Source organism: Apodemus sylvaticus, chromosome X (genome assembly GCF_947179515.1).
Source record: "Apodemus sylvaticus chromosome X, mApoSyl1.1, whole genome shotgun sequence".
NCBI lineage: Eukaryota > Metazoa > Chordata > Mammalia > Rodentia > Muridae > Apodemus > Apodemus sylvaticus.
In genome coordinates, this window is record NC_067495.1 from 130,020,161 (window position 1) to 130,046,621 (window position 26,461).

The window sequence follows — 26,461 nt, forward strand, 5'->3', positions numbered from 1 at the left end:
GGGTAAGAACAGTCTGGGCATGCTATCCTACACAGGAAGTCTTGACTTGAGGTTGTTTTAATCTGATTAATATTGACAACCTCAAGTCACATCCTGTTCTGAAGATTCCAAGCTGGCCCATCTAGAGTCTACCACTACCATTATCTTTATATCTTAACCACTGTAACTGCCCGCAGTTACATTGAACGGGTTACCTGGAAGGGAAGCTGGGGATGTATGGGAAGGTGGCAAAAAAGAGACAGAGACCAAGATAACACCTGCTATTCAAGGTCTCAAAGTTTAATGAAAAACTCCCAATATATATAGGCAGGGGAAAAGTCTGGAAGCTTCTCAGCAGAATCAGTTCAGTTGCTCAGCAGTTGGCTAGTGTTTCTCTGGAGACTGCAGGTCCTTGAAGAACAATGGGCTTCACCTTTGTCTGAGCACTCCACCCTAGGTGGAGGGGATTATGGCTGACAGGAGTTCCCACTCAAAGGCTGGGAGAGGAACTTCACATAAGGTCGATGTCAAGTTCCTGCCAGGTGGCTCGGCACCTCAATAAGGCTCTCTACAAACTACCATTATTTTTATACCATGAAAGGACATTAAGCTGCCTACCAATCATTTTATGGCCTATCATCGGGGTCTGTTGGTCTCTCCCAGAGCTCACCTTATGCTTAACAGTTTTGTTGGCAATTACCATCACATTCCAAATACTAGGTCTTATTGAGGCTTCTTCCTTCCAAACTATAGCACAATGGAGATGGGGTGATGTCTAGTTCATATTCCATGTCAATATCTGTTTCAGATCATGGTTATCCCTCAACTCCTCTGGGGACAGTGAACCAACTCTTGGAGAAGAAAGCAGGCAGCAACAGCCTACAGAGGCTTCCCAGCATCATGCCAACTCCAAAGAGAAGATGATACAAAGGTGCATCAGTCTCGGTGACTCTATAGCCATCAGCAAGGTTGTTGTTTTCCTGCTCACATCCTGTGATGGATTGTATTTGCTTGGCCCAGGGAGTGGCACTGTTAGAAGGTGTGGCCCTATTGGACTAGGTGTGTCACCATGGGTGTGGGATTTAAGATCCTCTCTTCCTAGCTGCCTGGAAGCCAGTCTTCTGCTAGCAGCCTTCAGATGAAGATGTAGAACTCTCAGCTCCTCCTGCACCATGCCTGCCTGGATGCTGCCATGTTTCTGCCTTGATGATAATGGACTGAACCTCTGAACCTGTAAGCCAGCCCCAATTAAATGTTGTCCTTATAAGAGTTGCCTTGGTCATGGTGTCTGTTCACAGCAGTAAAACTAAGACATGTCCCTAGCGTTTGTCGTATGTGCCCTTAGTGTTTTCAGGCCTGACACTTAGTGAAGCTCTTAAAGCAGGAAGGGTCAACACAGCCTACCTGGGTGGCTGGGACAGAATGAGTTGGTCTGGCTATGGCACACTCTGTAGACATGTATATATGGGGCTGATGGGGAACGACTGCAGTGGGGGATGGGGGCTTCAGTGTGGGGAAGAGACAGAGTCCTCAGACCTTAAACCTGAAAGGTGAGAGTGAGGCTCTGTTTGGGCCTGAGAAGCAGCCTCAGGGCTGCTGAACATGGGGTAGATGAGCATGGTGTGCAACAAGTTCCTTCTGGTCACGGAAAGGAGATGGTTCCCTAGCAGGGTCTGTCAGGTCCTCTGACTCCCAGGGTTGTCCATCCATTGCCAGAAAGTTGTCCATAGTAGGAGATAGTAGCAATAAGGCCCTGTCTGTGGTTTCTATCTCCACATACATGGCCATGGCTGGTGAAGGTACTGCAGATGATCAGTCTCCACTTGGGGGCAAAAACAATTCATGATTCTCCAGCTCTGGCTTTCAGGAGCTTTGTGAGATCACATTGTACGTTATCACAGCACCCACTGTGGATAACCTGACAATAGTTGCCAAGAAACACATCAAAGCATCTCCTCACTGTGACTCAGGGTCTTGTTCTCACAGATCTGGCTCTCTTCTCTTTCTGGCCACAGATAAACTTGCAGATAAGAAGAATCTAGGGTGTCCTTTGTCCCCACTGCTGGGCCACGTGTATACAGTCCTTGTTGGGTGTCATACACACCTTCGACCACTAGATGCCGACAGACATCCTGGCTGGACGTCTCTCTGTTCTTTCCATGCTGGACCAACCTTTCCATACACGGGTACTTTGTCCTGGTCCACTAAATGAAATTAGGGCTGCAGACAAGCTAGTGCCCCCATACTTTCCCCTCACCTCTGTTTCATATACTCCTTTCAGTTAATAAAGTCTGGAAACCAGTATCTGGCTGGGGTCCAGACCCCACCTGGGGTCTCCTGCCTTGACTTTCTGATCCTCTTCCAATCAGAGTAGAGTGAACAGTTGTTATCCCTTAGGAAAAGAGTTATGAATGTGACATGGATGTCTCTCCGTTTCCTGTATCTACAGCCTCCTCCATATGGTAACAGACTTGGGGGGGGGGGCGTCCAGGTTGACTCTTGACCTCACAATGACCAGGATTACTGGAGGTATGTCTGAAGTCATGCAGCATCTTAGTCACTGTGTAACTTGGGAGCTAGCTACTCAGCCTCTCTGGGCCTTGGTATCATGCGTCATACAGTGTGGACGGCAATAACGAGTCACAGAGTCACTGTAATAGTGAAGTAAATAAGTAAAATGTACAGGCTATTTATGTGAAGAGTGTGTGTGTATGTGTGTGTGTGTGTGTGTGTGTGTGTGTGTGTGTGTGTGTGGCTGTTAGTAGGCATTGTAATTTGAGCTTATATCTTCTGCAAGAGCATCACACACCTGCAATGGCTGACAACACAACAGCACAACAGATTGATACTGTTTTAATTTCAAGTGTATGGGTATTTTAGCTGCATGTATGTCTGAGCACATGTCCATAGAGGTCATGATAGGGTGTTGGATCCTTTAGAAAAGGAATAATAGGCAGTTGTGAGCTGCCCTCTTGTTTCTGCAAACTGAACTGAGGTATATGTTCTGCAAGAGCCATCTCTCCAGTCGGCCTCAACATGTATATTTTACTTTTAATATTTTATTTATTTATTTTTATTTTTAATATTTTCCTACATTTTGATCATATTCTTTCTTCTCCCCCAACTACTTTGAGATTTTTCCCTCAACTCAATTCCATGTTCATTTTCTTGTTTCAAACAACTAGTACATTTATAAGTAAAAAAAAAAAAGTCATGGAGTCCTATTTAAGTTGCCCAACTATTGAGCATGGGGCCTGTTCTGGGATGTATTTAATATGTCCAGTGTTATTCCATTGAGAAACTGGTTTTCCCTCTCCAAGCAATGCACAAATAGCCTCTTGGCTAGATGTTGGACTTTCTGTCCATCTCTCCCCATTTGTGCTGGAATTTTATCTGGCTTGAGCTCATGCAGATCCTGTGCCTGCTGTCTTGGTCTCTGTGAATTTATATGTGTTTCACCTTTTTGGGTCTGGAAAATGATCTTAGAATCATCCACCACCTCCGGAGACCCAGGTTTCACAGGTTGTCACCAGGAGGGAGGGAGCTTTTCAGTGATAGCTGCTTTTGAATCATGCCTGCTTGTGTAAATAACTTTCCCCCACACTTTGGTCCATTGTGTCTCCTCAGGAAAAGTGCCACATAATACCACCATGATGGAAAGGCACAGTGCTGTTAATGGTGGCCACAGCATGTGATAGAGACTCTTCATGTGGCAATGGACAGGATGCAAAGCAAGCATACAGATCTGAATTAGAGGTTAAGTATAACCTTCATAGGGCCATGTCCTCCTGATGTGCCTGCCTTGCTCCACAACCTCCCACAACAGTGCCGCCTGCTGGGGACTAGGTGATCAAACACAAGAATCTGTGGGAGACATTGAACATTCTAACTCTACCAGCAACCCAAGTACACTAAGGGGAACTGAGAGCAGCACTGATTCCCAGCAGCCTGCAGTTACCAAACAGGTATGGTGGGTAGGACACCGCAAACCTTCCTGTTTTAGCAGTGGAGAATAATTAACCCCATGGAATCAATTTGGTTTTGAGTCACCTAAAAAAAAATTCAAGGAATCAATCTCTTCCCAAGTATTTAGAGGGCATCACAGTAAAGAATGAGAAAAGCTCAAAAGTATTTGTAGAAATAAAAAAAATAGTCCATATCCACTAAGATAAAAGTCACAAAGTTTGACGTCCAATGAAAAGCTTTTGCACACACAAAGACACAGTCAAAAGGCAACCTGGATTGAGGAGGACATTAACTGACACTCATGTGAATCTAGCACAGTTGCTTTAGAAAGAAAGCAGACATGGGTGTTTTAGAAGAATGGGGACATTAAAAGTACTAAGTATCAGTGCATTTTCAAAGGGGTCAAGACATGGAAGAAATAAAACCAACCTGAGTAAATGTCACAGTATAGGGATGAAAATTATAATGTGAAAAATAAAAAAAAAGATATTGTGTAAGTTTGGACCTAACAAAAGAATCATGAACCAGAAGACCCAGCACAGAAATGAAACATACAGGGGACAACAATATAAACACCAGTGAGCCGCGAGACATGGGCAATTAGCATCCCCTTTGAGGGGAAATACTTGAATAAAAATATCTTTTAAAAATCCAATTGATGAAAATTACTAACCTGCAATTTGAAGTCCCATGAAGTCTAAGCAGAAGGAGTATGAAGGAAATCTGACTAAAGCACGTGGTAACCACATGTAAAAATAAACCGTAAGTTTTCTTCATCTGAACTGTTTTATTATTTAGTATTTCCCCTCAAAGGGGACGCTGATCGCCCATGTTTCACATCTCACTGGTGGTTTAGCTGCATTACCTTTCCATGTTGCTTATTTACTCTTTAGAATAGTTGCTTAAAGAAATGTATATATTATTGAGTATATATCACATGTAGAAACATGTCTGTACGAAGCTGAGAATTGCTCTTTCAACGGTTGTAAACGTTGATGAGAATCGCATTGAATCTGTAGATTGCTTTTGGTAAGATGGCCTTTTTTTTTTCTTTTTACTGTGTTAGTCTTACTGATTCATGAATATGAGAGATCTTTCCACCTTCTGGTATCTTCTTCAATTTATTTCTTCGGAGACTTGACATTTGTGTCCTACAAGTCTTTTACTTGCTTGGTTAGAGTTATCCCAAGATATTTTATATTATTTGAGGCTATTGTGATGGGTGTTGTTTCCCTGATTTCTTTCTCAGTCTGTTTGTTATTTGCATACAAGAGGTCTACTGATTATTGTAAGCTAATCTTGTATCCAGCCACTTTGCTGAAGGTGTTTATCAGCTGTAGGAGTTCTCTGGTAGAATTTTTAGGGACACACACACACACACACACAATATCATCTGCACATAACAATGCTTTGACTTCTGTCTTTCCAATGTGTATCCCCTTGATTTCCTTCAGTTGTCTTATTGCTTCAGCTAAGACTTCAAGTTCTACATTGGATATGGCCTTGTCTTGTTCCTGATTTTAGTGGAATTGCTTTGAGTTTCTTTCCATTTATTTTTATGTTGGCTATTGGCTTTCTGTATATTGCTTTGATTATGTTTAGGTATGTGTCCTGTATCTCTGATCTAAGGCTTTTATTTTATTCTTATTTATTTATTTATTTATTTATTTATTTAATCATCTCATTTCCTGGTTACCTCTCCACAAGCTCCCCATCCCACAACCTCCCTCTCCTCCCTCTCCTTTGTCTCTATGAGGGTGCTCCCCCACATACACACCCTCTCCTACCCCACCCTTCCAACATCTCCTTATGCTGGGACATTAAACTTCCACAGGACCAAGGGCCTCCCCTCCCATTGCTGTCAGACAAGGCCAACCTCTGCTACATATGCAGCTGGAGTCATGGATTCCTGCCTGTACAGTCCTTGGTTGATGGTCTAGTCCCTGGGAGCACTGGGTGGTCCAGCCAGCTGATGTTGTTCTTCCTATGGGGTTGCAATCCCCTTCAGCATCTCCAGTCCTTTCGGCAGCTTCCCCACCCGATTCCCTGATTGGGTCCAAGCATCCACATCTGCATTGATCAGGTGCTGGCAGAACCTCCCAAGGAGCAGCCACACTAGTTTCCTGTCCACAGCACCTCTTGACCACAGCAACAGTGTGTGGGTTTGGTGTCTGCAGACAGTATGGAATCCCCAGGTGGTGTGGTCCCTGGTTGGCTCTTCTTTCAGTCTCTTTTCAATTTTTTTGTCCCTGTCTTTTCTTCGGAGAGGAACATTTCTGGGTTAAAAACTTTGAGATGGGGCCATGTTTCCTCCCTTTGTTCATCCAACTTTCTATAATGTAATATTTAAATAATTTATAATATCAGATATTTACAATTGATTATTTGTTAATAATAATTTGATAGCCATATTAAATGGTACTTTGTAATTCATAATAATCAGTTTAATGTAATAAAAATCTTAGACATTGTCTATTAAAAATAACTTTGAGATGGGTGTGTGGCCCCATCTGGGAGGGAGAGAGGGGGGAATAAGGGGGACAGTATCAGGTACTGGAGGGGACAAGAGAGAGGTCAGGGAATTGCTAAAACTTTTAACATGAAGTGATATTGGATTTTGTCAGAGGCTTTTTGGCATCTAATGAGATAATCATGTGGACTTTTCTTTCAGCTTATTCATATGAAGGAATTATGTTAACTGGTTTTTGTATGTTAAACCACTTCCGAGCCCCTGCAAACAATGTGAATCCCATTTGATCACGGTGGATGAGCTTTTGGATGTGTTCTTGCGTTTGGCCTGAATGTGTTTTATTGAGATTTTGCATCAGTGTTCATAAGGGAAGGTGGTCTGTAATTCTCTTTCTTTGTTGATCTTGAGAGGGCAATTCTAAAACTTTATATGGAAAGCAACAACACCAATGAAAAACCAGGATAGCTGAAAGAAATATGAATAAAAAACAAAACCTCATGGAGGTCCCTGATTTTTAGTACTACAGAGCTATAGTAATAAAAATCTCATAGTGTTAGCATAAAAACAAATTGCTCAATAGCATTGAAGACTCAGAAAAGAATTGGAAATGGCTGAGAGACACTTAATGAAATATTTAACAAACAGAGAAGGAATGGATCTAGGGAAAGAGGAAGTGGGGGGGGGACTGGCAGGAGTGAAGATAGGGGAAAGTGCTGTCTGTAATGTCTGTATAGAAAAAATAAAATAAAATAAAAATGAAAAAGAGATGTACAATATCCTTAGCTGTCAGGGAAATGCAAATCAAAACTACTTTGAGATTCCATCTTACACCCATCAGAATGATTAAGATCAGTAACACAAGTGACAGCTCATAATCGTGAACACTCTTCCACTGCTGGTGGGAAGGCAAACTTGTACAACTACTATGGAAATCAATATGACAGTTCCTCAGAATGTTGAGAATCAGTCAATCTCAAGACCCATGTATGCCACTCTTGCTCATATACCCAAAGGATGCTCCATCCTACCACAAGGACATTTGTTCAACTATGTTCATTGCAGCTTTATTAATAGCCAGAAACTGGAAACAATTCAGATGGCCCTCAACTGAAGAATGGATTAAGGATTTACATTTACATGATGGAGTATTACTCAGCTGTTAATAAATTACATGAAATTTGCAGGCAAATGAATGCAACTAGAAAAATAATCCCGAGTGAGGCAACCCATACTCAGACATACAAATATGGTACTATGCCATCACTTATAAGTGGATATTAGCTGTTTAGTGAGTGATAATCAAGACACAATCTGCAGATGCAGAGAGGTCAAGAGGAAGGCTCTGGTGGGGGAGGCATTGATCTCCCTGAGAAGGGGAAATAGAATAAATTTTGTAGGTGGACTGGGGATGTGTGGGGATGGGTGCAGGAAGGAGGAAACAGTAGTGGGGAGAAAGACAGTTGGGATAGGGGAGCACAGTGAGGAAATGGAGTGCAGTGGAACCCTCCTGGAGCTCATAAGGGTGACCTAGTGAGGACTAGTAATGGAGGATATGGAGTCTGAATTGATCATCCTCTGTAGTCAGGCAAGGCTTCCAGTGGTGGAACTGGCTTACATTCTCTTGAGTTATTGGACAAAGGGGTCTCATGGAGATTGTCCCTAAACAACACAGGTCGCTGCTAGAACAGAAGGTCCATCTCTGAAAACTGACAGGTGGAACCCCATTGCTGAGGACAACATCCACACAGGTCCCCGACCACTGAGAGACTGAGCTGGTGCCTTCATGAATCCCTCACCTCTATGTTCAAGTCTCATTGGCCTGGGAAGGTACTCTGCAGGCTATGGAAAGAGAAACCTGAATACCAATCCTGCCAGAAACCCTCCACTTACCATCTACAGCTATGGCTACCATTGGAGTAGCCAAGGAATGTTTGGTTTAGCCTGAGGCCTATGCCACAAGAGGGAGCCCATGCCCAACAGTGCCTCGATAGCCTGGAACTTGAGACTGAGTAGCACAGAGACAGAGGGTAGAACCAAACAAAACTGGTCTAAATAAACAAAGTCAATGGAATGATTCCAAACAATCTTCTTCTGTATTCATAGATCAGAGCCTTGTGCAGACAACATTGGAGAGGCTTCTCCTGGCCTCAGATGGGAGCGGGTGCAGAGGCCCACAGCCAAACATTATGAGGAGAATCTCTAAATCAGAGGTCTCTGTCAGACATTGGAGAACCAACCCCATGGAAGAAGAGGAAAGATTGTAAGACTCAGAGGAATGGAGGACACCAGGAGAACATGCCACCTTCCCCCCTGCTCCCGCAATCAACTAAGCAGGGCTCATATGCACTCACAGAGGCTAAAATGACAAACACAGGGCCTGCATGGCTCTGTACCAGATCCTCTGCATATATGTTATGGCTGTTTAGCTTGATAGCTTGTGGGACTCCTAGCAGTGGGAGTAGGCATATCTCTGACTCTTTTGATTGCTGTTTAGACAGCAATTGGGCTGCCTTGTCCAGCCCCTATACAAGGGCTTTCATCTTGTCTGATTGTATCTTGTTTTGTCCGGCTTGGCTACATTCAGAGGACTGCTATTTTCTGAAGAGGAAAGTAGGGGAAGTGGATCTGGGGAAGGGGGAGGAGGAGCTGAGAAGAAGCAACAATGTATCTGCCAATAGCATTATGAAAGCTGGGACAATGCTTACATAGGATTTTAAAGCTTTAAATCTCAGTTTTCCTCACAGCTAAGGATGTTGGACACTTTTTGAGAACTTCATGTTCAGCTCAAGAGCCCATTTTTGATTGGGCTATTTGTTCACTTGCTAGCTTTATAAGGTTTCTCTCTCTCTGTCTCTGTCTCTCTCTGTCTCTCTGTCTCTGTCTCTGTCTCTCTCTCTCTCTCTCTCTCTCTCTCTCTCTCTCTCTCTCTCTGTGTGTGTGTGTGTGTGTGTGTATTCTAGACATTAATCCTCAATCAGATGGGTACCTAGCAAAGATTTTCTCTCATTCAGTGGGCTGACCCTTCACTCCATTGACAGTTTCCTTTCCTGGATAGGAATATTTTCATAATGAGATGTTTGTCAGCTGTTGGTCTTAATCCTGTGAAAATCCTGTCCAGAAAGCCCCCACACATGCCTGTAAGCGGAAGCGCAGCCCATACTTTACTCTTTAGCAGTTTGAGATAATCGGTTCTCAGGTTAAGGATTCACTTAGAGTTGAATTTTGTGTAAGGTAAGATAGGGATCCAGTTTTCACGCACATTGAAATCTGGGATTTCAAATGTGTATTCTGGGCACTATTGTATAAAACCAGGCATAACTGTATAAACATTTTAAAGAATAAAATGGATCATTAAAAATTCAAGGCATTAAATACCCTATATAACATATAGGTTGGTCAGGTTGGAGCAAATCCAATTTCAAGTATTAAAAGCAAAAGCTTTTTAAGAATAAAACGATAAAAATATCACCCACCATTTAAACACTGATCAAAAGAAAATTTGAGAAGTTTTATTAATCCCAAATTATATTTATCTTGGATTCAGAATTAGTTTGTAGTATTTAAATAACTAATCTGTTAAGAGCATAGACTCTAAAACGTTTTCTCAGTGGATTTTCAAAATTCGTTTACTAAAAAGTTTTTTTAAAAGCCCACAAAGAGGAAAAATGTATAATTATTGTTAGCACTCTCAGTACCATGCTGTCTCCAGAAGGCTTCAAATTACTAAAGTCTTTTAAGGGTTGTGCAGCACAATGCACTTGAAGTAACAGACTTTTATAGAACACCCTGTCCAACATAGCAAGGACACTTATTCTTCTCAAGTGCCCAGGCAACAACTAAGATAGCCCATATCTGGGGACTTCAGATAGCTCTCAAGTAGTTTGAGTATCTCTGTTATACAGATAGTATTCTTTGAACACAATGAAATTCCATTAGTGAGACATCTTCAGCATCCAGCAATAGGAAAACAAAACACAAACAGACAAGAAAACATGTACTTTGAAACAAAGACTATTTCTTCACTATAGAACACCAAGAGACTGGTTGGAAGAGAGACTGGAGTAGCAAGCAGAGGACAGAAAACTGAGCTTAAAACACCAGTAGATAGAGAAACTTACCTTGAGTGCACATACAGTAGAAAAGTCCCAGACAGTGCAGGTTTTACTCCCAGGAACTGGCTCGAGGAACTAAAATGATAAAAAAAAAATCAACAGCTATAGCTGATCTGGAAGGTTAGCCAGTGTCCAAGCACATGACTTGACTTACCTGAAAGTGGAAAATTTGGCAAACTCCCAGTGAGCTATCTCTAGTAGTCTATCCTCTTCACAGAGAGTAAGAGCAGTCTGCGGAAACAATGGAAAGAGGAAACTTAGCAGATGTCTTAAAATGAATCTGAAATATTTTCAGCCAGACTCAATTGTCAGCCAGACTAGGTCATAAGACCTGCATAGGACTTGCACAGAACTGCACAGGACTCTACACATTTGTACAATTAATACATTGTAATGTAGACACACATACCATGCACACTCATGCACAAGCACACACACACAGGACATGAAGGTGAGAGGGATAATTATTGGTAAAAAGAGATCCCATAGAAATGGGAGAGGAATAAGAGAAAGTAATGATGAATAAGATCCCAATATATTCTGAGTATGTAATTATAAAATAAATGTTTTATGTAATTATAAAATAAATTATGAAATAAACCAACCAGACCCCACCCCCCAGAGTACCCAAACACTAAGTCACCAACCAAGGAGTACACATAGCTCTGGATGCATATGTAGCAGAGGATGGCCTTGTCAGACATCAAGGGGAGGAGAGATCCTTGGTCCTGTGAAGGCTTGATAGATGCCCCAGTGTAGGGGAATCAAGGGCAGGGAGGCGGGAGAGGGTGGGTGGGTGGAGAAACACCCTCATAGAAGCAGGGGGAGGGGGATGGGATAGGGGGTTTCTGAAAGTGGGAAACCGGGAAAGGGGATAACACTTGAAATGTAAATAAATTAAAATAAAATTTAAAAAAATGAAAAAAATGAAAAAAATGAAAAATTATGAACAAAACAGAAGTACTACATCATATGAAGTGTAAAAATACTGAAATGTCCTAGAATAGCAAACACTACTCCACGGAAGAAACTAAAATGAAACCCCTGATTTGGCAGTTCAAAGGTTATGACTTCTGGTAAAAAAAAAAAAAGAATCATTTTTCTCTTGAAAACTGGATATTTAAGAAAATATCTGGCAAAAGAGAAAAATTCAGGGATTAAAAGATCAAAGCAAAATAAAGCAGAATATATATATAAACTGTAAACTGACCACTGCCTCAAATAAAATTTCAAATAAATAGAACTATGCTACTAAATAACAGAAGAGGGCGCCCTTGATCTACAGATGCTCTAAATGGCGCTCAAGTCAGTTGGATGATGGAAAGGGAAAGTGAGCTCTTTTGTTGATGAAATTCTTGTTCCTGAACAAAAAGCTATGACGGTCGAGAAACAAAAAGAACACTCCTGTGTATGTCTGCTTTTGTTATGGTAACAAAGGACCACCAGCCAACTGGCTGGAAACAGCACGAAGTGATTTTGTGTTTTCAAGACAGGGACTCACTCTGTAGCCCAAGCCAGTCTCAAAGTTATTATGTAGCACCCACCATGGACTTGAACTCCCAGCAATACTCTTGCTTCTGCATTTCGAGTTCTGTGGTGACAGACATGAGCTACCATTTCCCAGCAACACAAATGAGAGACCAAAAAAGCATCATACAAATATATCCATGAATGTTGATCTTTAAGTAAGTACAACGAGAGTAACACAAATGGGTTATGATAGAATTATGGAGGTGAGCAGTCTGAAATGGGTAAAGTCAAAGAGATGATCACTTTTGGAGCTATTAACTAAAAAATCTACTCTTTACTTGTTTTCTTATTGTGGCAGCTAAAAGCACCATGATCTCCTCTTCTAAATCTTGAAAGGGTAATCAAATGTAGAAAGGGTAAGTTAATTGCACGGAACTGTGTTTGGCAGACTAGAATTAGAAGTATTACAATGAACGGGTAATAAGCATGATCACAGATAGACAGATTAAATGATAGATGTGGAAAGAGATTCAGGTGTGTGTGTGTGTGTGTTTGTGTGCGCGTGCATGCGCGCATGTGTCTACATTACAATGTATGCATTGCTTCGTAAACATGTATTTCCTAATCCCATTTGTTGATCGCTCAGAGCAACTGGAATCATTTTCACTGCTGTCATGGTGAATACATTTAACACTCAGCTCTTTGCTTGAAAAGGCCATTTTCCCCGAAAAAGAATTAATTCTTCAGAGAAATGGCTGGGAAAGTACATGATGAACTTTGAGCATCATGTTCTGTGGAAAATATGAACTGGGCAAGGAACAAGGTAAAGAACAGAGGGCGCAGCGTGGAGTCTGCACAGTTGTCCAAATCAGGTACAATTCGAGTATTAGTATAAATTATTGTGGTAACAGACCATAGCACATTCAAAAGCAATAATCCATTATGCTGAAATAAATTATTATAAAAGAGAAAACCCTGTCCCTCCCCATGGCTTATGAACAAAGGATGCAGAAAGAATAATGAAGTCAACATAGCAACAAACAAATTAAGCAAAAATGAAAACGAACCTTGGATGCTAACACTAAGAATAACTTTCAAAATTAGGCAATTAATTATACATGTTCAGAGTTATCCTCCATAGGATACCCACTCTATATAAAACAGAAAACATTTATTTTATAGTAGAAACAACAAGGAGCCCAGTCAGAACAAAAATAATCACAAAATTCATAGCAAAGATTGTCACATTTCGCCTCTTGATACAATGCCCCGGGAAGTAATCATTTCGGTGATATTCCTGAAAAAGAAAGCGGCAGCTGAAAATCATGAGGAAATGTCAGACAAACCCAAGCCTTTGAACATTCCGCAAAATAGCTGCTATGCACTCAGAATGATCAACATCAAAAGAGCCAACTTAATCCCAGTACTCATGAGCCAGCCTGGTCTACATAATGAGTTCAAGATCAACCAATGAAAACCTAATTTTTTTTTAAAACCACCCAGTCAAACAAAGAAAATCATGAATGAAAGATAAATTAATGATCTGTTCTGCATTGAAGGAGACCAATTGAAAGCGGTATGACAAATACAGCCCAGATTCTTGAATTTTCAGTAATGGACAGTGTTGAGATAATTTTACTATTTGAATAAGCTCTCTATATGAGATATGCTGTGCTAATACTATTTTCTTGGATTTTATAACTATGTTTTGGTTATGAAAGAGAATTAAGCGGCCTTTTCAAAATAGAAACTGAAGTATTGTGCTTGCAACTTAATGTCTGTGATTCAGAAAGGTATAACAAAAATATACACATGCATCTAAGTCCATATAAAAGAATAGTAATACAGACATAAAACAACTCTTCAGTAGTCTTTGGAAAGGGGGAGAGAAAACCTTTTGTACTACACTTTAATTTTTTGCTCTCTTTTTAAAAATGCTGTTATTATTATTTTGGAACTTAATACAATATATTTTAATCATATTCGTTCCCTTTCTCTAACTCTTCCCAGATCCTCTCTCACTTCTCCATTCCCCCAAACTACTTGTTTTTTTGTCTCTCTTTAAAAAGAAAAACAGAACACACAAAAAAGAGGTGCATGTATGTTTGTACAAACACACACACACATACACACACATACCAAGAACTACAAAACAAAAAAATAAAGAAAGAAACAAATTAAAAGAAAGTAATCTACCAGCAAAATCTTGGGTATTCTCAGAAAATTGGAAATAGATCTACCTGCAGACCCAGCTATATCACTCTTGGGCATATACCCAAAAGATGCTCCACCATGTCACGGGGCACGTGCTCCACTTTGTTCATATTAGCCCTATTTATGATAGCCATAAGCAGGAAACAACCCAGATGTCCCACCACAGAAGAATGGATACAGAAAATGTGGCTCATTTACACAATGGAATCCTACTCAGCTATTAAGAACAAGGACATCCTGAGTTTTGCAGGCAAATGGATGGAACTAGGAAATATCATCCTGAGTGAGGTAACTCAGACCCAAAAGGACATGCATGTTAAGAACTCACTAATAAGTGGATATTAGCAAAAAAAAAAAAAAAAAAAAAAAAAAAAAAAAAAAAAAAAAAAAACCAAAATACAAAAAACAAAAAACAAAAAACTGTACAGAGTACCCAAGATACAGTCCACAGAACTCAAAAAGATCAACAAGCTGAAGGGCCCAAATGAGGACTTCTCAATCCCACTTGGGAGGGAGAAGAAAGCAATCACAAGGAGGGAGGGAAGGTCCTTGATGGGAAAGGGGACAGGGAGGGAAAAGGGGAACATGATCAGGTATTGGGTAGCGTGGGGTAACAGGACTGAAGCCCTGAGGGCCAGTAGAGAGAATAGAAACAGGCAACTTCAGGAGGTAGGAGGTGGGAGGACCCTCCAGAATATACCAGAAACCTGGGAGGTGAGAGAATCTCAGGACTCAAAGGATGGGACCTTGGATGAAATGCCCTACAGTGGGGGGAGGGAACTTACAGAGCCCACCTTTAGTAGAAAGGCAGGGCATCAAGAAGAGGGATGGGGTTGCCATCCCATAGTCAAAAACTCTGACCCATATTTTTCCCATCTGAAAGAACTGCAGGGACAAAAATGGAGATGAGCCTGAGGAAAAGAAGGTCCAGCGACAGGCCCAAATTGAGATCCAGCTCAAAGGGAGCCCCAAGGTCTGACACTATTACTGAGGCTATGGTGTGCTTACAAATAGGGGCCTATCATGACTGCCCCCCTGAAAGACCCAACAAGCAGCTGAAAGAGTCAGATGCAGATATTTACACCCAACTAATGGACAGAAGCTGCTGGCCCCTGTGGTTGAATTAGTGAAAATATGAAAAAAGCTGAGGAGAGTAACCCTATAAGAAGACCAGCAGTCTCAACTAACCTGGACACCCAAGATCTCTGAGATACTGAGCCACCAACCAGGCAGCATACACCAGCTGATATGATGAGGCCCCCAACACACATACAGTAGAGGACTGCTGGGTCTGGCCTCAGTCAGAGAAGATGCACCTAACTCTCAAGAGACTGCAGGTCCCATGGAGTTTAGAGGTCAGGTGGGGTTGGGGTCAGGTGGGGACATCCCTATGGAGATATGAGAGGAGGTATGGGATGTGGAACAGTCAGAGAGGGTGGACCTGCAGGGGGATAAAGTCTGGACTGTAAAAAATGATTTTTTTTAAAAAAAGGAATATAGTTTATGTTGGTTCAATTCTTCCCTGGAGTAGTTGATATATCCCGTGTCACTCCATTGAAGAAAACTGACTTCCCTCTCCCTGTAGCTATCAATCACAAATAGCTACTTGGCTAGGGGTGGGACTTTGTGTCCATCCCTTCTCCTTCATGCTGGGATTGTCTGGCTTGAGTTTGTGTGGATCCTGTGCTTGCTGTCATAGTCTGTGAGTTCATATGTCCATCAGCCCTGCTGGGTCTGGAAAATGATGTTTCCTTAAAGGCATATTTTTTCCTGTAGGCTTGAACGTAGGTTCAGAAAGGGCTTTACAAGTTCATTCATCATTCACAGTAAAGTGAAATTATTATACTTGGATTATTTGTTGGAGATTTCTCTCAGAAATAAAATATAAAATATGTATGTAGTCCCAACATGCCTCTTGATAAAATATTAATACATAGCACACAAAGGAAAACTTTTATCAGGGAGGAAGTAATGGTGGCTAAATGGGCCCATGCTATTTTAATCAAGCGTTCAATATTGATATTACTATTACTGGGGCAAAACCGAGCCATGTACTTCCTAATACTATGCAATGAGCAAGAGACAAAAATGTCCAAAGGAGGAAAAAGACAGTTAGATACAGTCATGAGGTAAGAATATATGATTTCCATTGGAGAGAGGCCGTCTTAACAGTAACTGGGGGCCATGGAAAATGAAGACGGAGGAAGTGTTTCCAATGAAACAAGATGAAAACAAAAGATGTGAGAACTAAATGAAATGCCTGGACTCTGGGATTCCTCCAAAACAATCTTTGGATTCATTTAAAATGTGAATATGCAAACTTCCTGTTCTTCTCATGCTATGAAATTGTTTTAGATGCATTGAAATAGTATTGTTGTGGTGTTTGTGCAATATTCTTAGTTGGGTGTCATTTGCTTTCTTTCTACAAGTTAGGTTTTATCAGGCTTCCCAGAGTGGTATCAAATTCTAAGATATAAGAAATCCTCCTGCCTCAGCCATCCGTATATCTGGGCTCACAGGAAAGCTTCACCAAACCCAGTTTTGTGTCATTTCATGGAGGATATCTTTAACTGAATTTTCAAAGTGTTCTTTGAATTCTAGTGTACTAGAATTTCTGTCTCTAACTAGGTGCACAGGACAAGTTTAATTGGCCTAAAATTAATTTGAAAATTTCACACTTCTATGCATAGAGTTGTTCAAAATAGTTCCTTTTTTGTCTTAATACAATACATATATTTTTAAATGTTCTCTACTGTCTTAGTGGTTCTTCTAAGTTTGGACTAGGTCATACTCTATTGCCCATCAGGCAGGCCTGGTAGGGAATCACTTCATCTCTCTTCCATATGACGTCTCTCCAGAGGCTATTTCAGTGTCACCACATGAAAATGGCCTCATGATTTCACACACAGCAAGAAAGGAAATAAGCAGTGCAGAAACATTTGAGGTGAACTGTGTTCCTTCGGGCACTATTAGTTTAAGCCCTAACATAGCCAATGAAATAGAATCTGTGTTTATATTAGAGGTGAATCTATAGTTCTTATCCATACTAACCATGACTTTCTCAGTGACTGGCAGCTTTGATTTCCTAATCAGTTCACCAAATTACTAGCTGATGTCCAGGAATTGATGGATCTTAGAGGTAGCAGATATTTTATATCTTTCCTCCATCAAATAGATACTTGGAAATCTGGACAATTAGATGGTTACTGCCTCTCTGGGATAATCCTGCTAAACAGAGATACAGTGCATCATCCTTCCACATCTGTCTAAACCAGCATACTATAATATTCTCTGCTCACTTTGCTAACTGGTCATATAGGAAACTCTTCTTGATGACCAAGGGGAAAGCAGTAGGATAACTTGTACTGTGACTGAGAGTACTTAGACTCGTAAATCCACTATTTCCCAAGAGAAAGAAAGAGACAAATTGGTAAAGGAAAATGAATTTAATGTACAGTTTGATCAAACTTGGGAAAGACTCCTTTTTTTCCCCCTGCCTTTTTTGTGGCAGTGCCAAGATGTTATAGAGAGGATGAAACAGAGCTTAAGACATGGCTCAGTGGTTAAGAACACTTGTTGCTCTTCCAGATGTCTTGAATTCAATTCCCAGCATATACATGGTGGTTCACAACTGTCTGTAACTCCTATCCAAGGGAGTCTGATACCCTCATCTGGCCTCTGTGGGTACTGTGCACATGTGGTACATAGATATACTTACAGGTAAAACACTCATACACATAAAATATCAAATAAAGAAGAAATAAATACCAGAAAATATGATTATGTTAATTTAAGTTATTGAAATTATTTGTACTGTACTCTTGTAGTGTGTATAATAATTCTTCAGTTAGGATTTTCCAGCCACCACGCTGAGAATTTTGATCCTTTGTAGGCACTCTGACTCCTCTAACGCACTTGAGTTTGCTGCTTTGTAAGAGTTGGGTGGCAGAAAGGACTCATCACAGCTCAGAGCAACTGCAGGGCCTTTCTTTCTGGATGTTCTTAGGGCTTTTCAGAACGAATGGAGCACATGCAGTTTTATATGGGAAGACCGAAGTAGAGAATATATTTATATACACACCTATATTTATAGATATGTCAGAAGCAATTGATTCATGTCAATTATGGGCATTGATACATTCCGTGATGTGTTACTTGCAAGTTAGCAAACGTGAAATGGTGCTTCATTTTGGTACAAAGACTTGAGAACTGGGACCATCTATGGTGTAGTTAACTCCTAGTCCAAGGTTTGAGAGTGCAAAGGCCCAAGACCCAGGAGTTCCAATGCTTGCAGGCAGGGGGAAGTGGTTGTCCTAGGTCAAAAGCAAGAGAAAAATGACCCTTCCTTCCTTTGTAGAGGAAGTATGCCACTAGGGATATGTTTTTGAAGTCTACATTGTTTAGATGTTTAGGTTCCTTCTTGTTAGTGTTCCTCTGTGCTTCCTAGTCACCAGGAGGCGGGCAGTTTGCTTCTGCCATACATTTCTACCATGCTGTACTGTGCTTGCCAGCTATGATCCATCAGAACATCAGATGCCATGAAACAGAACAAGGAATTATCCCCTTAAGTGGTTTCTGTCAGGCATTTTATCTCAACAAAGCAAAAGTCTGACTGAACTCCAAACGTCCGAATAAAGGCAACAAAGGCCATGCATGAGTGAAGTGGAAACTTCTGGATTCTTTGGAAAGTCAATTGTGTCAGATGGTATTTTGCTGGGGCAAACACGGGAAGGACGATTTTGCTGAAGCAGACATATGTAAAAGGATGTTAAAACAAGCACATGAAAGGACATGTGATGAAGGATTTCTCACTAATGACACACGTGTATTGGTCCACCTTACATTGAATAGTTGAGCTCCATTGTTTGGGATTTCATATCAGAAAACACACCACAAAACTTCTGGTGGTATACTGCACCTTCTTGCTGTTTCCGAGGACTCAGACGATGGGCAGAGTGATGTGAGACAGTGAGACAGACTTGAAGTGGAGCTTTGCTACGATAGACTCACATGCTGAGACAAGTGGTAGTAAGGTCAGACCCGTGGAGGACATGTGATGTTTGGAGGGAATATAAACAGGACTCATCAGACTGTGAGAGCGCTTGCTCACTGGTAGAGCTAGCTTGTTGGTCTCACATCTTTGCTTCACTGAGAGAGGCACAGCTGAGACATGGCCTTCCTGTTGGCCCTGGTCCTTCCAGCTGACTTGTGCCAATTTGGCTGAGGCCTGACTGTTTCTGCTAGCTCATGCCACCAATGCTGCTGTCCTAATACTATCAGACTGGTCTGCTGATATATCCATGAAGTGTTTATGAGTTGATCTACTGCTGCTGCTGCAGATCTGTTTCCTGATGAAGATGGGATTTGCACCAAATTTCTAACAGGTCCACTTTCCCTGTATCCTTTCTCTTCCACTGCCTCTGGTGGATGATGGGCTAGAAGGGAGGTTAAAGTGTTTAAGAACCATCATTAAAAATAGGGGTTTTTTTTTGTTTTGGTTTTGTTTTGGTTTTTTTGAGACAGGGGTTCTCTGTGTAGCCCTGGCTGCCCTGGAACTCACTCTGTAGACCAGGCTATCCTCGAACTCAGAAATCTACCTGCCTCTGCCTCCCAAGTGCTGGGATTAAAGGTGTGCGCACCACTGCCCAGCTAAAAATAGGTTTTGAAACCCTGAGATTCCACCTCACACCAGACAGAATGGCTAAAGTCAAAAACTCAGGTGACAGCAGATGCTGGGATGGATGTGGAGAAAATGGAATACTCTTCTATTGCTGGTAGGATTGCTAGCTGATAAAATCACTTGGGAAATCAGTATGGTGTTTTTTCAGAAAATAGGACATAGTACTACCTGGGGACCCAGCTATACCACTCCTGGGCATATACCCAGAAGATGTTCCAACATGTAATAAGGACACATGCTCCACTATGTTCATAGCAGCCTTATTTATAATAGCCAGAAGCTGGAAAGAACCCAGATGTCCTTCACCAGAGGAATGGATACAGAAAATGTGGTATATATACATAGTGGAATACTATTATTCATCTATTAAAAATAATGAATTCACGGAATTCTTTTTTTTTTAAAGATTTATTTATTGTTATATGTAAGTACACTGTAGCTGTCCTCAGACACACCAGAAGAGGGCATCAGATCTTATTACAGATGGTTATGAGCCACCATGTGGTTGCTAGGAATTGAACTCAGGACCTTTGGAAGAGCAGTCAGTGCTCTTAACTGCTGAGCCATCTCTCCAGAACAATTCATGGAATTTTTAGGCAAATGAATGGAAGTAGAAAGTGTCATCCTGAGTGAGGTAACCCAATCTCAAAAGAATACACATGGTATGCGCTCACTGATAAGTGGATATTAGCCCAAAAGGTTAACAAAATACAATTCACAGACCACATGAAGCCCAAGAAGAAGGAAGACCAAAGTGTGGGTGGTTTGATTTTTCTGAGAAAGGGAACAAAATACTTTATGGAGACAAAGTGTGGCGCAGAGATTGAAGGAAAGGTCATCCAGAGACTGTCCTACCTGGGGATTCATCTTATGAACAGTCACCAAACCCTGACACTAATGGGATGCCATGAAATGCTTGCCAAAAGGATCCTGATATGGCTGTCTCCTGAGAGGCCCTGCCAGAGCCTGACAAACATAGGCAGATGTTAGCAGCCAACCATTGGACTAAGCGTGGGGTCCCCAATAGAGGAATCAGAGAAAGGACTAAAGGAGCTGAAGGAGCTGAAGGGGTTCGAAACCTCATAGGAAGAACAACAATATCAACCAATCAGACCACCAGAGCTCCCAGGGACTAAGCCATCAACCAAGGGGTGACGGTGGCTCCAGCTGCACTTGTGTCATCCTTTATTTCTAATCCTAGAGTCAGTGATCTGAAACGCATGTTTTTAGCTAAGGTGATGGCCACAGTTCCCTCTACTTCCTGTTCATGAATTCCATTTATCATCACCACACGTAAGGCTACTGTACAATGATCCTTCTTATCAGTGAGATTATGGCCCCTGTAGACTATCTGGGACTCCTCTAGACTATTTTGTAATGGAGAGAGCAGAGTTTCCCCTGATACAAAAAGAGAAAAAAATGAGGCACTTCTGTAAGTTTTCCAGCAATGGAAAGACTTGGTGAACAAGGGAGGAAGTACATTTGTGAAGCTGGTGTCTACACAATGATGGAAGGAAGCACTGACTCTAGAACTAGAGATAAGAAAGGATGAAGAAGGCTCATACTTATATGAAGTACATTCTTCCTAGGTTTCCGGCATTGGAGGCCCACTGCTAGTCAGGGACTACAAATATGCAAGGTATAGATCCTACACCAATCCTACACATGGAGTTGATAAGAGTTAAGATGTTTATGGGGAAAATACTGACATTGTATGGATGGACCAGTGAGAATTAGGGAAGGCACATAGGTTGAGTCCATATCTTGAGATTTATGAAGGCATGATGGTGCCTACTCAAGTTCCTGCTCATGGTGTGTATGTGGGGAAGCATGAAGATTTGAAGCTGGAGACCACACTGGTTGGTATTCCAAATTTTAGGCCAACCCGAGTGTCTTAGTCAGGGTTTCTATTCCTGCACAAACATCATGACCAAGAAGCAAGTTGGGGAGGAAAGGGTTTATTCAGCTTACACTTCCACATTGCTGTTCATCACAAAAGGAAGTCAGGACTGGAACTCAAGCAGGTCAGGAAGCAGGAGCTGATGCAGAGGCCATGGAGGGATGTTTCTTACTGGCTTGCTTCCCCTGGCTTGCTCAGCCTGCTCTCTTATAGAACCCAAGAGCACCAGCCCAAAGGTGGTACCACCCACAAGGGGCCCTCCCCACTTGATCACTAATTGAGAAAATTCCCCACAGCTGGATCTCATGGAGGCACTTCCCAAACTGAAGCTCCTTTCTCTGTGATAACTCCAGCCTGTGTCAAGTTGACACACAAAACCAGCCAGTACAATTGACCTCTTGTCAACTTGACACACAAACACATCACTACTAAGCCTCAACCCTTACTTTCTTATTCATCCCCAAGATCTAAATTACTTTAAAAGTCCCAGCCTTTACATATTAAAAGGTCAATCACCTTAAAATGTCCAATATTTTTAAAATTCAAAGTCTTTTAAAAATTCAAAGTCTTTTAACTGTGGGATTCACTAAAATACTTTCTTCCTTCAAGAGGGAAACATATTAGGGCACAGTCACAACCAAAAGCAAAACTCAAACTCCAATGGTTCAATGTCTGGGATCCAACTCACAATCTTCCGGGCTCCTCCAAGGGCTTGGGTCACTTCTCCAGCTCTGCCCTTTGTAGCACACAGCTTATCTTCTAGGCTCCAGCTGCCTGTACTCCACTGCTGCTGCTGTTCTTGGTGGTCATCTCATGGCACTGGCATCTCCAAAACACTGCTGACTTCTATAATTAGGCTTCAACAATAGCCTCTCATAGGCTCTCTTCATGGTGACAAGCCTCTGCTCCTATGCGTGACCCATTCAAGTCCTGGGCCATCAATTGCAACCGAGGCTGCACCTTCACCAATGGCCTTCCGTGGCTTCTCACTGTGCCAAGAGCCTCAGCTGCTCTTCATGACCCCTTCATGCCTTCAAAACCATCTGGGTGACTCTTATACAGTACCAAGTCCAGCCACAGCACAAAACACAACTGTGGCTATCTCTGGAACACACTCTCTGAGCTCTCAGAAAAGACTTCCAAGAAGATTTCATCTCAGTGATGCTGGTCTCTTCTTAATCACCGCTATTTTCTTAGCTCCAGCTAACCAACATCAATAGTCCCAGTAACACAAAGGTTCGATTTAGTGGTTCTGGTATCTTGTTATTCACAGCTGATTCTTCAGCCCCAGCTAACCAAAACCACAGAATCTTCACAATCAAAACATGGCCACTTTAAGAGTCTTTAATCTTCCCTCTGAAATTTCACAAGCCAGGTCTACATCTTCTGCACTGTTCTTAACATTGTCTTCCTGTTCAGTCTGTTTGAAGTTTTGAAGGCTTTTTTTTTATGTTCATGGGCATCTCTCTCTCTAGGTTAGGGAAGTTTTCTTCTATAATTTTGTTGAAGATATTCACTGGCCCTTTAAGTTGGAAATCTTTGTTCTCGTCTATACCTATAATCGTACTAGGATTATAGGTTTGGTCTTCTCATTGTGTCCTGGAGTTCCTGGATGTTTTGGGTTACCAGCTTTATGCATTTTGCATTTTCTTTGACTATTGAATCAATGTTTTCTTTTTTTTCTTTTTTCTTTTTTGCATTTTAATATTTTGCATTTTTTAAAATTTTATTCGATATATTTTTTATTTAATTTTCATTTGAGAGTTCAGTACAATTTATTTTGATCATGTTCACAAATCCCTCTCACAGCTCCTCCCAGATTCACTGGACCACCTCCCTAATCAATCCACTTAACTTCTTGTCCTTTATTTTAAAGCTCATGGAGCCCAATTTGTGTTGTGTTGGCCAAATGTTCTTAGATGTGTGGCCTTCTAACTGAAGTATGGCTGGCCTACTAGATGTCATATTCTTTTTTTTTTTTTTTTTTTTTTTTTGGTTTTTTTGAGACAGGGTTTCTCTGTGTAGCCCTAGCTGTCCTGGAACTCACTCTGTAGACCAGGCTGGCCCTGAACTCAGAAACCCGCCTGCCTCTGCTTCCCAAGTGCTGGGATTACAGGCTAGATGTCATATTCTTAATGCAAACTAACTTTCTCCCAGAAGCTATTGCTCATAACTCCATGGTTAGGTGTAGGACTTCATGCCCTATCCACAAGCTAAAATTTTGTCTGGCTTGAGTTCATATGTGCATCTGCCTTGTGTCTGGAAAATATTGTTTTGTTGTACTGTATACTTTTTCTTTTGCTCTTACAGGGATCAGTCTCCCAGTTCCATGGTGCTCCAAGAACCGTGGTAGGAAGGTGTGGTATAGATGCCCATTTATGCATGAGTATTCCATAGTCTCTTATAACGGGACACATTGATAAATTCTGGTTCTCTATGTTGACTGCCATCTACTGCAAGAAGATCTACAGAGAATCACAGCTGGTCAGAGTACAGAGAATGGGTATGAGCATCTATATCACACCTCTCCACACATGGCTCAGGAACCATCATGGAAGAAGTGGCAGAAAGATCCTAAGAGACAGAAGTTGTGGAGCATTGCTGCAAGACGGTGTCTTCTGGTCATGTCAGGGATGTTGCCCTCAGGAACTCACAGAAGCTCTGGCATACTTAAAATTACAGTACAGATTGGGAGGAGCTCACGAAGTCCCACCCCTACTTGAGGAGCTTTGGCAGTTGAAGGATGCTGGGGTTGGTTCAATCTGTTTTTGTTTTTTTTATTCGATATATTTTTTTTATTTACATTTCAAATGATTTCCCCTTTTCTGGCCCCCCACTCCCCGAAAGTCCCATCAGCCCCCTTCCCTCCCCCTGTTTTCCCGCCCAACCCTTCCCACTTCCCTGTTCTGGTTTTGCCCTATACTGCTACACTGAGTCTTTCCAGAACAAGGGGCCACTCCTCCGTTCTTCTTGTACCTCATTTGATGTGTGGATTATGCTTTGGGTATTCCAATTTTCTAGGCTAATATACACTTATTAGTGAGTGCATACCATGATTGATCTTTTGAGACTGGGTTACCTCACTTAGTATGATGTTCTCCAGCTCCATCCATTTGCCTAAGAATTTCAAGAATTCATTGTTTCTAATGGCTGAATAGTACTCCATTGTGTAGATATACCACATTTTTTGTATCCACTCTTCTGTTGAGAGATACCTGGGTTCTTTCCAGAATCTGGCAATTATAAATAGAGCTGCTATGAACATAGTAGAGCATGTATCCTTATTACATGGTGGGGAATCCTCTGGGTATATGCCCAGGAGTGGTATAGCAGGATCTTCTGGAAGTGAGGTGCCCAGTTTTCTGAGGAACCGCCAGACTGATTTCCAGAGTGGTTGTACCAATTTGCAACCCCACCAGCAGTGGAGGAGTGTTCCTATTTCTCCACATCCCCGCCAACACCTGCTGTCTCCTGAATTTAGAGAGCCCTGGTAGGTTGCCTATGTACACTCCAATGGAAGGCCCTAAATCTGTGCACACACAAACAGTACTGATTGAGTTATATAAAACGAGGACATAAACTTTGGAGGGAGACTGAGAGGTGTTAGGGGGAGGTAGAGTGGGTATAACCAGAATTCATTACACCCACATATGAGGCTCTCAAACAAGGAACTAAAATGTAAACAAACAAAACAAAACATAGAAAAGAGGGCATGGAGAATGAGCCCCTCCTTCCTGTCCTCCACCACAAGCTCATATACGACTCTGTACTACATGACTATAGAATGCAGCACCGTTCACGAAGGTAGGAGATTTGGCAAGCAGGGGAGGGGGCAATGGCCATTAGTGTGGACCAACATTTGGGTATACCTGTCCTACTGACTGAACTTACCTAGATTTGGCCATGAAGGCAGGCCCTTCACACATGTCCAGAGTAGCTTGGCACCGTAAGATTAGCTGTACCTTCCCACTCCCTGTATCTTAAAACCCCCCTTTGCTTCCACCCCAGGCATGTAATGATCCAAGTTCTGGACTTAACTCCCTGAGAGACCTAGGCTTTCATTCCCACATATGGTTTTACAGCCGCAATATTGTATCCGAAGTAATGAGATGGATTAGAGTAGCCAGGGCCCTCAACATAGCTTCCCCTTTCCAAATACTGAGGACGCTCTGTTCTCTTTGCCTGGCCTGAGAAGTCTCATGCAGCTGGAAGCTACTCATCACAAAATTAAAGATTTCAGAGGAAATATTGTCTGGATCTCCTCGCCTTCATCTTTTTTCCTTTCTTTTCTTTTTTTTTTTCAGTTTTTAAAATAGAATGTTTGCCTGGTTACATACCTCGCCCACCCCCACCCAAGCCCAGAATCAAGTGAAATTAATGCAAAGAAGTTGCCCTGTTTTCTGCACAGGGAAGAAATGGGAAATTGACTACGTGTTTACAATGACAGCAAAGTTAAAATAGCTCATCTCACGCTCCATTGCCAAATGAAGGATGACAGAGACGTAAACATTGTCCTTAGAAAGATTCTTTTAGAGGAAAAGTATGAATCGAGTCATTTACTGAAGCACTGTTTGAACAGATGGTGTGATTAACAGCTAACATGGAAGCCATCTTGGGACTTTATGGAAAAGTAAACAAGGGAAGCTAAAAAGAAATCACTGTATGCCCCC